This window comes from Tupaia chinensis, unplaced genomic scaffold, assembly GCF_000334495.1.
Source record: "Tupaia chinensis unplaced genomic scaffold, TupChi_1.0 Scaffold000578_2, whole genome shotgun sequence".
NCBI lineage: Eukaryota > Metazoa > Chordata > Mammalia > Scandentia > Tupaiidae > Tupaia > Tupaia belangeri.
The window spans coordinates 2,819,087-2,833,406 of NW_006160094.1; the positions used below are offsets into that span (position 1 = coordinate 2,819,087).

Below are 14,320 nucleotides of genomic sequence, written 5' to 3' on the forward strand. Positions count from 1 at the left end.
ACTTGGGTCTGGCTTCAAGGTTCTTAAAAACAAAATGGAGCTTCTAATGAAGTCTTCTGGCCATAGTCAGATAATGAAGTACTCATCATAGTCAGAAACCATAGCTCCACTAACACGCCACAGTTTCTGCACTGATACATGGAAACTCAGGAACAGCCTCAGGGTTTCCATCTTGCCCAGCCAGATCTATCCATGTGCAAACGCTCAGGCTTCAGCATATGGACCACACAGCACATGCAAGGCGATCACAATCTGTTAGTCGTGGGATGCTCTGTCTGGTATTTTCAATCATCTTAATTATTAATTGGGTAGCATCTGAATCAGTAATTCCCTGATCCAATTTGGTCAATAATGTGTCCAGGCTGTCCTGATGGTTGGTCTAGTTGTTTTGATTTCTAGAACCTGGTCAAAGATATAGTGAAGTTTTACTAAGTTCTCATAACTATGCGTATGACACAGCTATATGGAAAGAATTCATGTGAACACAACTGTGCCAGTGACAAGAGTGGGGAGCTAGTCATTAACTCAACAAGTGAGGGATTTGTTATTCATATTTTTAACTGTATTACCAATGTGATAACTACGCTATCTCATGAAAGGTTGTTACGTCGATATACATACGAGGAGTAGCATATGAGTATTTTAAATATGGGGACCAGTAGATGGCATAGCGGTTACGTTGCTGGACTCCCACGTGACTGAATGTGGTTTGAGTCCTAGACCCAGTGGCTTCAAAATCACCCTGGTTGTGCATGTGTGTGTACCCGAGATGGCAGGAGAGGGACAGAAGAGAAGGGATTGTGGTGTGGCCATCCTCACTGGGAGGGTGATTTCTCACTTTTCCCCTCACTGTCTCTGTCTCTCTCCTGCAATGCACGTGCCCTAAAGCAAAAAACTCTTAAACATTTTTTAAAATATAAATATAAACAATTTTATAGAGTTTGAACAGTTTAGGTCTCCTCATTTTATAACTAAGAAAAATATTTTCATGAGAAAGAAGCTACATTTAGTCATATATATGTATATATATTTATATCTATAGCTACATAAGTTTTTCTTTTTTCTTTTTTTATAGATTTTTGCCGTAGGACACATATGCTCACCAGAGAGGGAGAGAGAGGGAAAGTGAGAAAGCTCCTCAACCCCACTGGGGGTAAGGCAATGCTACAATCCTTTGTCCTCCATTCTCCTCTCAGGATTTTGGGTACGTATATACACATGCTCAGTACAATATTCAAGTCGCCACATCTGGGACTCAAATCATGTAGCTGTTCGCATGGGATCCAGTACCTTAACCTCCATGCCACCTGCTGGCCCCCATAAGTGTGTGTGTGTATATATATATATATATGTTACGTATATATATAAATATATATGTTACACACACACTGTATTACCAATGTGATAACTACACTATCTCATGAAATAGCATGTATAAATAATGATAGATTCCCCAGTTCCACTCATTCTTTCCACCGCCATTTTGAAGCCACAAAGACAAAGCCCTACAGGAGTTCAATGTTAAAATAAATATTAATATACACATACTATATAATCAGATGCTTAGAGAAAATGATCTTGAAATACCTTGAAAATAATAAAGATTTAAAAAGGAACTTAGGGTGTAATAAGCCTCTGACATGCAAGAATCAGAAAAATACATTTTAAATTATTACTTAATTGTAAAGTACTTTCCGAATGCTTTTTCATGCCATGAGACTTCTCATCTGACAGAAAGCTTAACCACTTCTCAAAGCAGAGGCTCTTTTCAACACCTGAAGATAAATATCTACCAGCAGCTTTGAAACAATGCTTGTCATGTTTATCATTTATGAAGCAGGCTCATACATAAATTAAGTTTTCCTAAACTGTAGCTATGAATTAGAATCCTGTGAAAAGTGCTATTGCTAATACACTCCGCTGGTATGTTGCTATCAGTTCAATTGTTTTAATGATAAATTTCCTTCAGAAAACGGAAGGATCTGTTGACAGACAAAAACAGGAACTAACAATGGACTATTTAGACTTGCAAATGATGGCACATTTAATTATTCCAAAATAGCATTTCCCAGTTAGGGGATGATCATTAAATCCATCATCCTTCAGTATATATGCATGGAGCATTTATCATGTCTTCCTCAAACAGGAGTCAGTCATCTAAATATAGATTTTTAGACCATCCATTTCAGCGTGACATTTCGTCGAAAGCCTGGAATTTCATTTATTTTCTGTAACAGAGATAAAGTGTTTGTAAACGATGTGATAAGACCATGAAGAGAAGGGAAAGTGAAATCCAGCTTCATACAGAGATAAATACAGACTCGACCAAAGACACCACTACCAGAGAAGGAGAGAAACGAGAGAGCGCATGTCAGCAGCAACAGTCCAGGTAAGGGCTGACGCTTTCTAGATACGAGTTTTAAGGCGTGTGGTCAGTTTTAGTGCTCCGCATTTATCTGAAAATTAGTTTGCATTTAGACTCAACACAGGCAGTGAGATCAAGACAAAATATAACTAAATGTACTTAAACTCTTTCACTTAACCTTCAAATACTAGAAAAAATGTTTACCTTTCCTTTGAGACATAAATGTCTCAGAAAACAATATCTCTGGAATTTTAGAAGTGAATTATTGTTCTAGAGGTCCATATGTCTCAGAAAGTCTGTAAAGTGGCTAGATGTTCATTTATTTTTTGTTTTTAGTTTTAGTTTTTTATCATAGGGTGGGATACTTGCTGGAGAGAGACAGAGAGAGACAGTAAGAGGAAAAGTGAAAAATCATCCCAGGGAGGATGGCCATGCTGCAATCTCTTCTTCTGGGATCTTGGGCACTAGTGCATATGTGCCCCAGCATGAGTTCTAAGCTTCCAGGTCCGGGACTCAAACCACTGTCAGCCCTATGGGAGTCTAGTGCCTTAATCATTGCACCATCTGCTGGCCCTAGATGTTCATTATTTTAAGTCCAACCGAAGGCAAGTTGTGGTTGGGGCCCCCATATACATTTTTTTTTTTTGAGAGGTTTTTGCTATAGGGCGCATGCGCTCGCCAGACAGACAGAGAGAGACAGAGAGACAGAAAGCGAGAAATCACCCCCCGGGGGGATGGCCACGCTGCAATCCCTTCTCCTCCATTCGCCTCTCGGGATCTTGGGCATGCACACACACGTGCCCGGCGTGAGTTTAAGCCACCGGGTCCGGGACGCAAACCATGGTCAACTACATGGGAGTCCAGCGACATAGCCATTACGCAAACTGCTGGTCCCAAACCCCACATACATTTCATGGGGTGACAAGTACAGATAAAATCCAAACAGGACATCTGCAGAGATGGCCCCTTCTCATGGGATGATTGGTGTATGTGAGAAGCACAGCCATGCCTCCCCTAATGGTGGATTTCATTCTGCAAAATGTGTTAGGCAGTTTCATTTCTGTGTGAATATCATAGAGTGCATTTCCACAATCCTAGATGGTGTAGGCTATGACATACCTGCTACTGATCTGTTCACAGGCTCATGGTATGGCCTATTCTATGAGGGACATTCAGAAAGTTTATTCAAAATTATGAAAAAAATGATGCATGGATTTACAAAATTTTTTGTACTAAAATAAATTCATAGTTAAATTTTATTTTTCCATAAACATAAAAAAGTTTAAAAATCACAGTAGAGTCTACGTACACAGATAAAGGGAGAGCGAGAGAAACAGAGAAACGCCCTCCGCAGGGCTTGGTTTGGCTGTGATCACCTCCCTCCAGTCCTCCAGCCTGCCAGGATTCTGGGCACCTGGGCTCAAACCTTTTGTGATTTCCAGCTGACCAGACTGGTGACTCTTACTGTGGTCATCTTGTGGCTTCCTGCTCCACAGTTTGCTGTGCTACTAGCTGCACCGCAGAGGCTGGCTCCAGTAAGTTTTCAATGTTCCCTCACACTCCTAGGGGCCCACTGTCAGATGTCTGTTTGTCTTTGACTTAAGCATCATTACGTGGTGTGTGACAGTACTTGGAAAGGATTGATAAACAAATTTCCCATAAGGTCTTTTAAAAGAAAGGTCAAAGTAGGCCAGCCGATGGTGTGGTGGTTAAGGTGGCTGGATCCCACATGGCCGTGCTTTGTGGTTTGAGTTCAGGACTCAGCAGCTTGGAAAAGACACCAAGTATGTGTGCAAGTGTTCCCAGAATCCCGAGAGGAGAATGGAGAAGGGATTGTGGTGTGGCCATCCACCCTAGGGCGTGATTTCTTAATTTCCTTCTCTCTCTCTCTCATATATATGTATATGTATATATGTATGTATGTATGTATATATATATATATATATATATATATATATATATATACACACACACACACACACACACACCTCTCTGGTGGGTGCATGTTCCCTATGGCAGAACTAAAAAAAAAAAAAAAAAAAATAGATGCTAAAGAAAGAAATTGGCATTAACTATGTTTAATTTTTTTTCCCCTGGCTGTATCTACAACATAAAACTAAGACAATCGTAGGCCTATGGAACTTTCTTTAGAATTTAATTAATAAATTGATGAATTAATTATTGCTATTTTGCTCATGGCTAGTAAGTCTTAACTCTTCCTCATCTGCCTTCTTCATACTGGCAAAAGAACCACAGTTCAATATTTTTGGGAAAAAAATATTTTAAGTGACTCCATTATTGTCCTGGTAAAGATCAATACCTTTTTCCTTACAAAGGAAATGAACATTAATATAGATGATATAAACTCTTAAACACGGTGGCGACTCAGTGACTTGATTCCTGAAGAAAGGATGTAAATAAATAGCAAGGGCACAGTTCATAAGGTAAGCGTAATCCACCCATTTTCTCATGAACGGGCTGGCAAAGCAGAGTGGAAGAGGGGTAGTCGGAAGAGTCAAGCTGGGAAATCAGAGAAGTGCCACAGGAAGCCACAGCTGACTGCAATGCGTCCTGTTTATGAGGCAGGGAAGGAGCCAAATAAAGATCAGTGGTGTGCAATCTTGCCGTGTCTACAGAAGCCAGACTCCCATCATTTTGATAGACGTTCTGCAGACATTGGAACTGCAAGATCAAGCTTGATCTGCGTGAGTTCGCACACGCGTCAGTATAGGGATCTTCCTTTATGGGCACGCTCTGCTTCTGAAAGGTACCACGGTTAGAACTGATGGCGTGTGCGACGTCTGTGCTTAACTTCCAGCACCTGTCCCTGCCTTCTTTTCTCTGCCCCTCTAAGGTACCTTACCATAATGTCCTGTTTATGGGGTTTTTACACAGAGTTTTGAAATGTGGTACCTTGGAAAGTTTTGTAGGAAAAATTGTGAAAGCAGTTTATAGCAAACCTATGTATCTACAGAAACACAGGAAAAAGAAAAGAAGAAAGGACCGCCAGACAAAGACATTTCACAGAACTCAGTGCCACAGTGCAGCCAATATGGACAAAATCTGCTCCCAGCAAGACATGATTTCTTTCTGTGAAAAAACCCTGTAGCTCCCAGTTCCCCAGTTCCCTTTGTAATGTAGCTTCTTTCATTCCTCATCAGTTCCCCATCTCCTCCCCTTCAACTGACTCAGCTTTCAATTTCCTAGTACTTCTCTGCAATGATTAGATCTGTTCTCTGGCTTCTCCTAATTCCTCCCCCAACTCGATTTCTACACTGTTTTCTCTGCCCTGGCTCCCTCTCTCCTCCTGCTGATTTGCAGAAGGCCACAGTAAAGGCACCGCAGTTAGTAAGAAGGCAACTTCAATCTGGAAATGCTTCCATGTTTCTTTTTTGTTTCTCCCCACCTCCTTAGCCATTTCCTTACACCTGTCCACCTCACCAAGTGGGTACGACACATGGAAAAAAAGTGGGTATAACTTGAGTGTCACTGCCGAGAGTATGAATGGGAAATGGGAAAGTGAAAAAGCAAAGCAGGAGAAGGAATTCAGGAAACTGATAAACACGTTGTTATGATGGTGAATTTCCACACACACACACACACACACACACACCCCAGTGTCCACAGTGACAAGGCACAGCAGCTTATGTCAGCCCTCAGAGTCTGATAAGGGAAGAGTTGGCCACGCCAAGTGCAACTAGAGGGATACAAGGTACAAGGAAGCCAAGTTCATAGACCAGGGTTAGCCAGACCAGAGACTGTTCCCAAATGGGAGGGGCATTGTGAGAGCCCTGAGCATTTGGATATAAGCAAAAAGGACTAATTTGGGAAACTGTTTTCTTTTTCTTTTTTTTTTTAGAGAGATTTTTGCAAGGGTGCACACACTTGCTGGAGAGACAGAGAGAGAAAGCAGAGAGACAGAGAGACAGAAAGCCAGAAGTACCCCCATACACACACTCCCAAGGGGTAGAGCCACACTGCAATCCTTTTTCCCCCATTCTCCTCTTAGGATTTTGGGCACACATGCACATGCACCTGACGTGAGTTTCAAGCTGCCAGGTCCAGGCCTGGAACAGCAGTCAGCCATGCGGGAGTTCAGCGCCTTTGCCACTATGCCACCTACTGGCCCCTAGAGGATTGCATTCTGTTCAAGTTTACAGAAAGACATGGACAGAGACAGTCAGTGGATTAGGAAAGCCCCATCGTCATCACTTACAGAGCATCTCTTTGCTTTCAAAAGAGTAAAACAGAAGGAACCCAATATCTGACAAATTTATATGTTTCCCTTAATTCTAGGGAATTAACCATAGGCAATGTACCCACATGCACACGTGCATGTAAAAATTTGGGAAAGAAAGAAAGGAAAATAAAACAAATTTTAAAGCAAGGACAGAAAATAACCAGAAAAATAACAAGCTGGATGATCATTAAGCAATTTTCTACAGGGAATATTCAGACATTACCATTAACACAGAAATATAGGACACTGACATTGTGCGTATCAGATGCTCTTGAAAAATGAAGAGTCTGGGGAAAGAAAGTAAGGGCACATAGCTGATCTATGATAAAGATCTTACAGAATCAGGAAGAAATACAAATGAAAAAACCTGCCCTTTCAAAATATTTGGAAAATATATAAACAATGATGTAGTTTTCTTATAAAAATTAATTTTAGAGTACTAAGGGAGTATTTTTAGATCATACTTCATAAAAGACTTATTTTTAGATATTAATGCACAGAGGAAAATTAGCTTTGTGTTTGTATTTTGCAGACATTGGGGTAAACATTTAGCTACCAATATCAATAAGTTTCTTTGAATGAATATACTAGTCTTCAAAACACAGACTTCTGTTTATAGATTAAAATTAAATCGAGGAGAGACCTGAGTAATTGTTAACCCCTAATGACCTCTCGTTCTTGAAAATGAAATAAATCTAACAGGCATTCCTTTTAACTAAGCCCTTGAGAGAGAGGTTACTTTAGTGTTTGCAGAAATTGTTAAACAAGAGCAAGAATTAGTGATTTGTTTCTGGTATATTTTACTTTAATATTTTAATGACACTATAAATTTCAGAGCTAATTAACATAAGAAAAAGTTCCAACCAGTTTTATTAAATATTTTATTTCATTCTATGAAAAGTTTCAGTCTTCCAACTCATGTTTTATAATGTGTCCAATTTGCATCAGAATAACTTATAATTGCCAGTAACATTATCTTCCACCAAGAATAACTTCTGACTGAGGTAGAATGAAAGGAACTGGATTTACCTTTCTTTCTGAAACAACATGTCTTAGTCTATTTGGGCTACTTTAACAAAATACGTTAGACTGGGTAATTTATAAACAGCAGAAATCTATTGCTCACAATTCCAAGATGTGAGATAGAAAGCCCAAGATAAAAATGCATCAGATTTGGTGTCTGGTGAGAGCCTACTCTTTATTATATTTAGGGGGGAGAAAGTAACTGGATGTGAAAATGAGTTGTCCAAAATGAACAAGAATATTATGCCCCTGTCATTCTTTAATGGCAGCACTTGGACCCAACCAAGTTGGTTAAATCCAACCAAGATGCTGGAAGGCAGAGCAGAGTCATACCCATCAGGCAGTGAGGGAGATGGAGCCTAGGGCCCCTCGACTCCACTTGCTAGATTCTCTCGTGTAATAGCCCTAAGGATAAAACACTTGTCGGATAATCTAGGCCAAGCCCAGGCCAGAAGCTGTACGTGGGTGGTAAACACCACCAAGAACTAGAAGAAAATACAAAGGGAGGATACACTTCCAATGTGTTCTGGTGGACTTGCTGGATACAGTTGAAGAGATGAGGGTTTTCAGGATGGATTTTATATATGGTAGGATACTTAACCTTGTACTTCCTGTGGTCCTTGGAAATGTTGATGACTAGATGGGGACCATCACAAAGCCAGCAGCACCCGTCTGGACCACGAAACTGTATTCCTTCAAGAGTACGGCCCTCTTGGCTTTGGATCACCTCTGCAGGGCTGGCGCAGCCCCCGGTGGTGCAGCGTGGCATAGGTGCAGTGCTTTTTAATGTATTCTAACATGGTGGAAGGTGTGAACAGCTCCCTCAGGCTTCTTTTATAAGGACACTAATTCCATTCTGGAAGGCTCCACCCTTATGACTTAATCATCTCCGAAAGGCCCCCACCTCCCAACGCTATCCTGCTAAGTGTATATGTTTCAGGGACACACACATTTAGACCATAGTACAAACAAAACCAAAAACAAATGGACAAAACATATGAAAAAACAAGTGGACACCTAAAACAAAGGACAATGGTCCTTGGGAGGTGGTAGACAAATGAGGTAGGGCCTGTGATGGGCTCTGTTACTACCCCAACTCACAATTCACCTTTAGGTAGGGAGAACTAAGACAGAGTCTGAAAATCTCACTGAGTTGAGAAAATGGAGCTGAGAGTCCAAGGAGACCAGGGCATCTAGAGTCTAGGAGATGGCATGTCAGAGAGGAGAGAGCTGAACAGAGGGACAGGACAAACTCTGGAATTCTTCAGTCTCCTCAGATTTTACCTGAGTAGTGACCACATTATACATATGAAGAAACTACCTGAAGCTGGGGAGAAATTGCTTGAAAGGATTAGAAGATAGGCAATGAAATCATAAAAAGAATCAGCCAGTGGTATGGTGGTTAAGGCACCTGGATCTCACATAGATGACTACATGGTTTGAGTCCTGTACCTAGCAACTTGAAAAACTTATTGAAAGCATGTGAGAACATGCCCAAAATCCCCAAAGAAGGGAGAAATGGAGAAGGGATTGTGGCATGACCATCTCCCATGAGAAGTATGTTCTCACTTTCTCTCTCTCTAGCAAGCATATGTGCCCTCTGGCAAATAAAAAAAAAAAAAGAAAAGAAATCATAAAAATGTTCAGCTGATGAAAAACAAGTCATGAAATGAGAAAAAAGAAACAAAAAACATATAGGCCAACTAGAAAACAAATAGTAAGATAATAGATTTACTTTTTTTTTCGGGGGGGAGAGGTTTTCGCTATAGCGCATGCGCTCACCAGGCAGACAGAGAGAGACATAGAGACAGAAAGCGAGAAATCACCCCCCAGGGGGGATGGTCACGCCACAATCCCTTCTCCTCCATTCTTCTCTTGGGATCTTGGGCATGCATGCACACGTGCCCGGTGTGAGTTTAAGCCACTGGGTCCAGGACTTGAACCGCGGTCGACTACATGGGAGTCCAGTGATATAGCCATTACACTAACTGCTGGTCCCAATAGATTTACATTTAAACAATAGATAATTATATTAAACGTAAATGGTTTAAATGTTCTGGTTATAAAATAGAGGTCTTCATATCTGACCAAAAAAAAAAAAAAAGAACACAACTATATGCTGCTTAAAAGAAACACACTTTACCTGTAAAGACACAAATAGTTTAAAAGTAAAAGCATGGCTGGGACCAGCAACTGGCGTAATGGCTATGTCACTGGACTCCCATGTAGTTGACTGGTGTTTGAGAAACCCAGTGACTTAAACTCACGCCGGGCACTTGTATGTGCGTGCCCAAGATCCCGAGAGGAGAATGGAGAGGGGATTGTGGCGTGGCCATCCCCTTGGGGGGTGATTTCTCGCTTTCTGTCTCTCTGCCTCTCTCTGTCTGGTGAGCACATGTACCTTATAGCAAAAACCTATAAAAAAAAAAAGAAAAAGAAAAAAAAAGAAAAGAAAAGTAAAAAGCAGGGCAAAAGCAGATTTTCCTAAAACTAATTTTTAAAAACCTCAAGTGGCTATATTAGTATTAGAACAAGTAAATTTCAAAGTAAAAAATATTAATAGGAATAAGAAAGATCATTTCCTGGTGATAAAGGGATCAATTAAGAGGAAATAACAATCTTACCTATTAATGCATGGAAAAAAAAAGTTTCAAAACACACGAAGATGGCATAATGACTACATTGCTGGACTCCTGCGTAGTCGACCGTGGGTTAAGTCCCGGACCCAGCAGGTTAAAACTCATGCCAGGTACATGTGCGTGTGTGCCCAACATCCTGAGAGGAGAATTGAGGAGAAGGGATTGTGGCATGGCCATTTCCTGAGGGGGTGATTTCTTGCTTTCTATTTCTCTGGCAAGTGCACATGCTTTATAGCAGCAATCTCTCTAAAATAACAATAATTAAAAAAAACACATGAAGGAAAAAATATGGTAGAGCTACAAGGAAACAGATATATCTGCAATTATAGTTTGAGATTTTAATACTGCTTTGTTAGTCATTTGAATAAGTAGACAGAAAATCAGTTAGGATAGAGAAAATTTGAACAACACTACCACAAACTTGACCTAATTGACATCTATAGAACACTCCAGACAACATAGAACAAGTATTTTTTTCAGTGCACATGGAATATTTACCAAGATAGAACATATTCTGTGTCATTTTTTTAAAAAGTCTCAACATATTTCAAAGGATTCAGGAAATATAAGATATGTACTCTGATCATGTTTGAATTAGAAATCAATAACAAAAAGATGTTTGGAAAATAAATAATTAGAAATTACATGTATCTATTAAACAAAGTATTTGTTACAAACCTTCCATAAAGGAATCTCCAGTCCTGGGATCAGCAATTACGTAGCTGAATTCCCACATGGCCAACTGTGGTTCGAGTCCTGGACCCCGTGGCTTCAAAATTATGCCAGACATGTGAGTGTGCGTGCCCAAGATCCTGGGAAGAGAATAGAGGAGAAGGGATTGCTGCGACCATCCCCCTGGAGGATGATTTCTCACTTTCCCTCTCACTGTCTTTGTCTCTCTTTCTCTCCCTGGCAAGCACATGCACCCTAATGCAAAAATCTCTCTCAAAAAGAAAAAAAAAAGATAATTTTATGTGTGATTTCTGCCAAATATGTAAGGAAGAAATAATACCAATTCTACACAAAGTCTTTCAGAAAAGAAGAGAATAGCTCTGAACTAATTTTAAGAAGCCAACATTATCCTGATACCAAAAGCAAACATTATAAGGAAAGATAAGTGCAATACAATATTCCTGAAGTATATACATGCAAAATTCTAAATGAAATTTTAGCAAAGCAAATACAATGACATATAAAAGCATTATAGATTATGACCAAGTGGAGTTTATCTCAGGAATGCTAGGTTGAGTAGACATTCAAAAATCAATCAATGTGATTTATTCCATTAATAAATACAAAAAGATAAAACATAATCATCTCAGTGAACATAGAAAAAGCACTTGACAAAATCCAACATCTATTCCGAGGTTAAAAAACAAATAACTTCCTAGAAATAGAAGGAAATTAAGAATAGAAAGGACTTAACCTAATAAAGGACATTTATGAGAAACCTACAGCTTATATCTCCCTCCAATAAATGTTCAGAAAAATAATGAGATCAGTGTGAGCAGTGGTCCCAGGGTCTTTGAGGAAGTAGAGCTAAGGTCAGTTGCCTGATTTGGTTTCTTTCCTACTAAATGTTTTAGTTCCTAGCAGAGTCATTTATAAAATGCTTTATCTGGTGTAATCGGCAGTTCCTGCTGCTGGTCTGCACCATTCGTCTTCAGTCTGCACCCCCTAAGTAGGCTGGCTGATGGCTGTCTCTCATCAGGCTGGCTGTCTCCGGACTTGGCCTCAGAAGCAGCACAGACCCAAGACTCCTTGGGATTTCTTTTAGCAATTGTTTTCCAAATGATTAGTAGGAGTGCAATTTAATTTTTATTGTCATGCATGACTAGGGATACAGTCATGCTGAGCCCCATAAATCCTTAGAGTCTGAATCATTGCAGGAATTGCTTGGACTGTTTTCAGAATTTATCTCATGGAATTCTAAATGTGGGCTCTTGAATTGTCATTCTTAAGTTTCTGAGCTCAACTGAGTTTTGTGATAAGAATAGTCATATTTCTGGACTTAATATAGACACTTTCATCTTTAAAGTGCTCAACAGACATTGACTAATTAGCCCTCAGATCCTGCTCTGGAGCAAATATTACCATCCCATTTTTAAAATGAAAAACAAAGAAAAAAATAAAAGTTTATAGCACATTAGGTTAAGGCAAGGCACTGTGGGAGTCAAACCCAGAACCAGTTGCATTCACATGGGCATGGGCGAATACCTCCACCAGAGCACTTCTCCAAAATCATGAACCTAGTTTCTCTTCTAAGAAATGTGCATTATGGGGGCCAGCATTTGGCTTGGTAGTTAAGGCTGGACTCCCACATGGTCAACTGTAGTTCAAGTCTAGAATCTGGTGTCTTGAAAATCATGCCAGGCACGAGTGCCAAATCCCAGGAGAGTGGAGGAGAAAGGACTGCAGCGTGGCCATCCTCCCTTGAGGATGATTTCTCACTTTCTCTCTCTCTCTCTCTTTCTCTCCCGCAAATACACGCACCCTATGCAAAAACGTCTTTGTGCATTATAATCGTGGTTATTTTAAAGTGAGAGAAGTTCTTTTTATGAGTTATTAAAACTTTGTGTTTGTATTCCCTTCAAGCCAAAGAATTAACCTCCAGTTCTTGAGTCACACTTAGATGGTATTAACCTCCTAAAGAGGCTTCTCCTAGGACTTATGCTAAAACGAGAGCGTGTGTGCCCAGGTCACGATGATGCCAGCGAGGAACAGCAGGGAGATAACAGTGCCCGCCAATGCCTAGCTGTAGGCTGTCCTCATCGCTTCGGACGCGGATCATCTGCGCAATGAGAAATAGAGGCTCTCTGAAAGCTTGATTAAATTCTGCCAAAGGACCTTTTATTTGTTAAGCCTAAATTTAATATTCCCCTGATCCAAATTAACTGACTAATAATTCAAACTGTCCTTCACTTTCGCTGGCTGCTTTCTGAATTAACCCGGCGATCACCAGTGCTACTGCCCTTCTGCAAAGTTCCTAAATAATACTTCTTCTCCATCCATAGAGAGGATCTGCCAACCTGTTCAGTCATGAGCTTGTAATAACCAGGAAGGAAATCTGATAAATCTCTTGCACGAACTTGCTTACTTTTATAAGCCCAGTGAAAGTCGCACTCAAAGTTAGTCGGAATAAGGCACCAGAACAGAGATATCCGTGGATTCTTGCAAACAGCAGCAGGCACTTGTCTGGACCCGGCCTTGAATGTACTTGGTGGCTTCTCTCCCCGTAGTAGTCAATTTCAATGCTTGTGACAAATGGCCTTTAATAACATCACTGCAGGAAAGGGAGCCCATTTTGTGCTGTGCAGCCAGATCACATCTACTGAAAGTAGGCCACTCGCCCTGGGAGCCTTTCTCCCACTACTGCGAAGTGCTTGGTAAATCGCGGGGACTTCAATAAGTTCATGGAGAAAAGTGGACTCCAGGTATAGGTCACGTGTGAGGCACGACCAATTCGAAAGGTAGACACAGATTTTTTTCACAATACGTATTTTCTACAAATGTTTGAAGACCTCTTGCATTAGAAAACTTTCTCAAGGTTTCTGAGGGCATTAGAACCGTGGTTAACAGCGAAGTTGTGGGCCAGCCAATGGCGTGGTGGTTAAAATGGCTGGATCCCACACAGCTGACTACCACATTTGAGTCCTGGACCTGGTGGCTTGAAAACCATGCCAGGCACATGTATGTGTGCCCGAAATCCTGAGAGGAGAAATGGTGCAGAGGGAGAAGGGATTGCGGTGTGACTGTACCTGGTGGAAGGCTCTTTCTGACTTTCTCTCTCTGTCCCTCTGGCAAGCGCACATACTCTCCGGCAAACTGAAAGAAAACAAAAAACAAAAACAACGCAACATTGTGGCTACCTGTGGTGGAGGAGGCGATAGGCCCAGTCTCAGAGTTCAGATCCCAGCTTGAAGTGAGCACGGGGCCCACATGGTGTACCTGTGACACCAGATGACTGTAAGGCTAGAGGGAGGATCGTGACATGACAAGGTCCTGTCGGGGTCCTTGTTTCTCTCTCTCAGGAAAGAAATAAATCAAAAAAAA

The 14,320-nt window shown here is 40.8% G+C and overlaps 1 pseudogene; it reads right to left on the reverse strand.

Annotated features, from left to right (window-relative positions):
• Nucleotides 1-7,919: 7,919 nt before the first annotated feature.
• Nucleotides 7,920-13,058, reverse strand: LOC106735934 (microsomal glutathione S-transferase 3 pseudogene; annotated as a pseudogene).
• Nucleotides 13,059-14,320: the final 1,262 nt, after the last annotated feature.